Below are 7,132 nucleotides of genomic sequence, written 5' to 3'. Positions count from 1 at the left end.
AAAGCTACATTATCATTACCAGTGATAGCATGTATATTTATTTTTCAGCTGTCCACAGAATTTATGCCCTACTTGGGTATGCATCAGAACTAACTCCATGCGTCCACAAAAAATAATGCCTAACATAGCACATGATAGTGAAAAAGACCACAAACTCTAATTTCCCCTATGCATACACTCCACAATATGGCATCAACATAAAGACAAGTTATTACACCCTTGTACATTCCATGACCGTAAAACTATTTGCCAATTCCTGTAAATTCAAGCAATCATATAAATATTACCTATAAATTGTGTGCTTCCTCATGCAACTTCGTGGATTAATCCCTTAAACACTATGAATATATCTTACTATTGTTGTTATTAAAATGCCAATTGGCAAAAGGCTATGCAGGATTTTGAGGGCAAAAAGAACACTGGGTAGAAATTTGCAGTCAGAGGGACAACATGAGACACAAATCGAGAAGAATGTGAAGTATGTATATGAGGTAAAGGAGCCTCATGGCAACACTTAGATAAATGAAAATGAAGTAAGTACTGAGTTCTGGATGGAAAAAGAGAGTAAGCCATTGTTCAACCATTTACAATTAGGCTTACGTTCCTGTACAGATATACAGGGAGTGGTTTTGCAAACAGAAATGTCTACCAACAATTTTTCTTATTCCCCACATCAAGAAGAACCATCACTGATTTCTCAAATTCATCTGCATTATTTGTTCATGCTCCCCACTAACACATGAGTAACAAATAATCCAACATTTGAAAAGAGATGAAGACTCTACCTATCAATCCTACTCAATATGTTCAAAAGAGTAGACCTATTTTTTATAATATCAAGATAAGAGCTGGGAAACTCATAAGGCTATTGATACTACTTACACCACATAGTTGAAATAATGACTGTAGTGTGAGCACTGCCAACCACATGTCGCAGCAGAATGATTTTACCTAGAAGAAATTATTTCTTTTCTGTAATGACATAGACAGAGCTGTCATTCCCTCTTTTTACTCACCCTCTACACTCAAGTCACAATCAGAGTTCCTGTTTACTTTGAGCATAGTTGCATAAAATAGGTGGGGAAAATAGGCTATGTAATCAGGCAACAGTCTTCTCACCATGCCTGCTCTTCTACATATACATAAAAACATTAAATAATTCTACATAGGATGGTCTTCCAAAATTGTCACAGGTAAATTCTCCAGGTCATCAGTTGTATTACTTAAAAGATACTCCTGTATAAAATAGTAATTTAAAATGTCTGTGGACAGACTTTGAATCATAAGGAAGGCCTCCCACTCTGTGTGGAGCATAAAGAGTTTGGGATAGGGTATCTCTGATGGGAAGGGAGAAGTGGAGGGAGAGGGAACTGAGATTGGCATGTTAAAAAAGCTTGTTTCTAATTTATATAAAATGTCTGTGGAAATGTTTAAATTTATCTGCCTACTACAATTCAAGATTAACCGACAGGGTTGCACAATCTGGCAAAGTTTTGAAATAGTTGATTATAACATTTATGCTATGGCATCACAATGAGAACTGTGTAAGCCTATCCTGGAGACAACTTCTATATATTTGAATTTCACATATGGCTTGTAATGAATTGCAAGCACAGCTAAGAAAACTGTTACTTTTCAATTCTGCCAGCTAAGTTAAATATATGTTGCAGTCTGAATTTAGGCCATAGCTTTCTCTTATTCCTCCACACATTATTGATATTATTTTTTAACTGCTATCCACATACACTTCAATACTTCACTACACATTAAAAACCTAAGAATTCAATGCTTTAACAAGTATTACTTGCATAGAATAGAGGTGGAATTTCCTCAAGGTAAGGAATAAATAACTCAGGGGGTGAATTATATAAAAGAAAAATTTGAAATTTTCTCAAAAGATAAGAAGGATAAAAAGAAAGATGCTATTATATACACAGCAAAGTCTGCCACAAAAATAATAATAATTTCTCAAATCTTAAACATGTGAGGTGTTTAGAACAGGGAAGTAGGAGGCTGAGAGAGTGTTGGCTAATGTGGAGGAGTAGTGTCATGAACTACTTTTTAGATTAGTGAAACTAGACACTACACAACCCTACTAACAATAAAATCAGGAACCTAGGTGGACAATTACCACAGGTAGTAAAAATACAGAAACAGATTTAATAGTCTTAAGACTTGACAAATTCCCTGCTTAAAACAACTTCCCACCTAGGCATATTTGACCTTAAAAGGAAAAGTAACCATTAGAATAATAGTCAAGGACTGTAAAGGCTGACTGTTCTATGTAATCCTCAAGTATTCTTTACCACAACTCTGAGTGCCTCCTCAAGTTTCAATTTATTTATCTGAAATATTAGAAAGTAAGAAGGTGTTTATGGTGTTCTAATCTGAGCTACTAAGATGTAGTGGACATGAGCAGTGCAGAGGGATCTATATTATATTCCATATCACGTGTGAGCCAAGCTTCTCGCCAAACATTCACATTCACTACACTTTCCCATAAATTGGATTTTAGAATTTCTTACAATATTAATGTGGTAGAGAAAGTCTTCTAGGTCAGTCAGCTTATATCTGTGCTTCCCTCTAACCATTATGCAATTTAAGTTGAACAATGCTGGTAACATTGCTGTAGAACTGTGTGGATTGTAGGCTGATAATCCTCACTCTATGCCTAAAATCTGCATATGAGTGAGTACATAACATGTTTGTCTTTTGGGGATTGGGTTACCTCACTCAGAATGGTTTCTACTAGATCCATCCATTTTCCTGCAAATTTCAAGATTCCTTTGTTTTTTTCCACTGAGTAGTACTCCATTGTGTAAATGTACCACGTTTCTCTATCCATTCTTCAGTTGAGCATCATCTAGGCTGCTTCCAGTTTTTGGCTATTATAAATAGTGCTCTATGAACATCGTTGAACATATGTCCTTGTTGTATGAATGTGCTTCTTTGGGTATATGCCTAAGAGTGGAATTGCTGGATCTTTTGGTAGACTGATTACCATTTTTTGAGGAGTGCCATACTGATTTCCAAAGTAGCTGTACAAGTTGGCACTCTCACCAGCAATGGAGAAGTGTTCCCCTTTCTGCACATCCTCTCCAACATGAAGTTTCATTGGTGTTTTTGATTTTGGCCATTCTGACAGGAGTAAGATGGTATCTCAGAATTGTTTTGATTTGTATTTCCCTGATGGCTAAGGATGTTGAACACTTTCTTATGTATCTTTCAGCCATTTTAGATTCCTCTATAGAGAATTGTCTATTTAGTTCTGTATCACACTTTTTATTGGGTTGTTTGGTGTTTTGGGGACGAGCTTCTTGTGTTCTTTGTATATTTTGGAGACCAGCCCTCTGTCAGATGTGGGGTTGGTGAATATTAAGAGAGACATACATGGTCCCCTGGAGAAGGGGAGAGGCTCAAGATCTGCTGAGAAAATTGGGAGCACCAGAAGAGGCGGGAGGGATCTAGGAAAATGAGAAGGGGAGAAGAAGAGGGATGCCAAGGACATGAGGGAGCAAAAGTATGAGTCAGGGAAAGAATACATGATAAAAAGAATGGAAATATCATAATAGAGGGAGACATTTTTGGTTTACAGAGAAATAAGGCACTAGGGTAATGTCTGGAGATCTACAAAGATGGCATGAGCTAACTATGTCAGCAAATGAGGAGAGGCTACCTAAAATGCCCTCCCCTGATTATGAGATTGATGACTGACTCATATGCCATTCTATAGCCTTCATCCAGCTGCTGGTGGAAATTGAAGCAGATACCCATAACTGATCACTGAACTGAACTGGAACCCAGATGCAGAGAAATACCAGTGAAGACCACAGAGGTCCAGACCAGGCTAGTGAAACCCACAGAAACAGCTGACCTGAATATCCTGGAACACTTGCTCCCCAGTCTGAACACTGGAATACCAGCATGAGACTGATCCAGACCCCACGAACATGGTTTTCTATGAGGAAACCTCAGAAATCTATGGGACCTTCTGTAGAAGCCCAGTATTTATCCCTAGCACAGCTGTGATTTTGTGAGCCCATTCCATATAGAGGAATATTCCCTGAGCCAAGACACACGGGAGTCGTCCTAGGCCCTATCCCAAAGGATATGAAAGACTCTGATGACACCATATGGAAGGCCTCACCATCCAGGGGAGCAGAAAAGATATGTGACAGATAAGGTTTTACTTTGGGGGGGGTAGGGGAGGACGGGTAGGAGAAGGGAACTGGGATCGTCATGTAAAACAACCCTGCTTCTAATTCAAATTTTAAAAGTTGGAAAAAATAAATAAAAGCAAAAATATATGTATAAAAAGGAAAGAAATACAGACATAGAAGTATGTATAGTAGGATAATAAAAATAACAATATTGATAAGTTTGAGTTATGAATAAAACATATAAATAAATAAAAAGGATGATTTCCATTGGGGAAAATAAACAAAACTAAATCAAAACATTGCTGTAGAATTTGTTTTAATTCCTGATATTCCTAAATTTCAACAAGCATCATCATTTTCAAAGCTTAGCCCTTACTGGGTTATCAGAGGCCTGACAGTTCAACTCCTCATGTGAGCTTTTTCTGGTATTTCTTGTCAATAAAATACACTTCTGTAATGGTCAAGGGAAAAAAAAGGACAAACCCCTGTAAACATGTCCAAATATCCTAAGATACAGAGATATGGATATTTGAAAAGAACATACAGCAGGAAAGTTTTAAGGCAGTAAAATGTCTGTCTGTATGTAATATACGTATCCATTTACACACAGATCATTACAGAACTCATGCTCAGCAAAGCAGCTTCATTTAGCAGCAGAAGGATATCATTATAAAAATCCACTGCTCAAAATGCAACTGATTGTGCTATGCCCAAAACCAACTGGTGAATAAAGAAAAGACAAAGTTACTCTACACTCCAGACTCAAATAATATTGTGTAAGAGGTGGCAGAACGTCTATAAGATCTGGAGGAACAGTATGTGTGCTGTGAGAAAGTGTCTTCTATAAGTGACTGTAAAGGTTCATTGAATAAACCTCAAAATAAGAATACATGAAGATTAATAAAAAATAAAATGGCACTTCACATCCAGTTGAAATAACAAAGTGTATGACAGAAAACTCACAGGGTTTAACTGCTAGCTGAAAAGCTACCTAAATGTCATATGCTAAGATATGATGAAGTAGACTTCCCCAGGGAGTGCCCTTTGATGGGACAGATGAGACAAAGAATACAGCCCTGAACACATGCATGCAGGCTCTGTGTGAGGAATATACAAATGCTGAAGTATTCCTCAGTTTTGTTTAGTTACACATAATTACATCTATGCCAGTAAATATTAATTAAAAATACGTCATGTGGAAATTTTTCTACAATTCTAGACATTTCTGTGTTGAATATTATTTGAGGATCATTACCACAGACCCTTTAACTTATGGCTGCATGATGCCATCATGTTCCAGCTTTGGAGATGCCAGATGCTGCTCTGTGTTATTGGTCTAAATCTGGCTCCTAATCTTTTCACCTCCATGCCTATAAAGTATACTAACTGAAATTTGCATGTATTTTATTTTATCTAATCTAATATACCTGCAGTATGTGAAGCACTTATTAAATTGACAAACTCACACAGCATTTCACCATAGTACTTACCTTAAAACTGAAGTAACTTTCCTGGCTGAAAGTCATCATGAAAGATGACTTTTTTTTTTTTGTAACCACAGAAGCATTCATGTTTCCTCTGCAGCTGCAGACACTTCTGTCACTGATATGGCTTCCTAAGTAGAAATCATCCATACAGGTATGGAACATACCTGTGACCAAGGAAAGAAAGACTATTATCCTGTGATTTTCAAATCACTTTAATTGTCCAGGTGACCTCAACTCATTGCTAGACTGCACCACAATCTCTATTGTCTATGCCTCTATATGACCCCTCCTACTCTCTTATGAAGACAAACAAAAGGGCTGAAATTTTACTCTGTCATTAAATGGTAATTTGTGTAGAGTAGCTTCAGTTTATTGCCTCGTTCTGTAATGCTGAACACTCCCACTTTGGGGCTGGCACAGTTGCCAATGTCCATGCGTGCTTGGGCGAGGTCAGAATGACATAGCAAATCTTTAAATATCAGAGATGCACTCTTGAGGCCCCTTTTCCCTCTCTTCCCTGGATGAATGCACAAGTAGGCATCTGGTGTAAACCTGGTTGGTGGCTCAGGTGTGCGAGGACTTTCCTAATAAACCATCTGTTATGAATCTAGTTCTGATTTCATTTGTTCCACTTAAGGTTGTTTTATATTGTAGGGGGGAAATGCTGACTATGCACACTTGGGGACTGGCACAGGTGACTCTGTCCATACTCACTTGTGGGCATGGTCAGCATTTTCCCCTATATCTTTCATATATTAAGAACAAAATCCTTGTTCTTCCCAAACAAAACTTCAGTTTTGGTGTTTCATCTGCACTTTGCTTCTACTCAGCCCAAAGTTTTCATCAGATTGCCTTTTCCCATCAGGTGCTATATGTTTTATATAGCTGATAGACAGGTCTCTGACTTCATAATCTCTCCCCTATATACTCAAGCCTGTAACAAATCTGTTTTCACTTTGTTTAGCTTGCTTTAAACAAGTTGTAGTGAATTAGTTATATGCCTGCGATGATACTTCTGTGAAAAACAGATATTTGAAGAAATGCTGGTTGGAAAAGTAAAATAATCAACCCATATTCAGCCACATCCAAAAGACTGGATTTGCCCTTATTCAATAGAATCAAATCCTTTTATATTAGACTGTAAAAGTAAAGTAACCAAAAAATATATAATATCCTATGATTCTAATTTTAAAGGACTATGGGGACTACATAAACATTACTTGAACAGTTATTTCTGCAAATCAGTTCTGTAAGGACTCAAGAAATAAACCTGAAGAAAAATAGAAAGACAAAGGATGATAAAATGACCAGGAGATTATCATTTTATATTTACTCCCCAGAAGATTTGATACATATAAATGTATGTGAATGTATTAAAAATTAAAATTGCTTGGGGAGTACAACTCCCAGAATATATATATATATATATATATATATATATATATATATATATATATATATTCTCTAAAAATAACTCTAGGTACA

Source organism: Cricetulus griseus, chromosome 3 (assembly GCF_003668045.3).
Source record: "Cricetulus griseus strain 17A/GY chromosome 3, alternate assembly CriGri-PICRH-1.0, whole genome shotgun sequence".
Taxonomy (NCBI): domain Eukaryota; kingdom Metazoa; phylum Chordata; class Mammalia; order Rodentia; family Cricetidae; genus Cricetulus; species Cricetulus griseus.
This window is presented reverse-complemented; position numbering follows the sequence as displayed.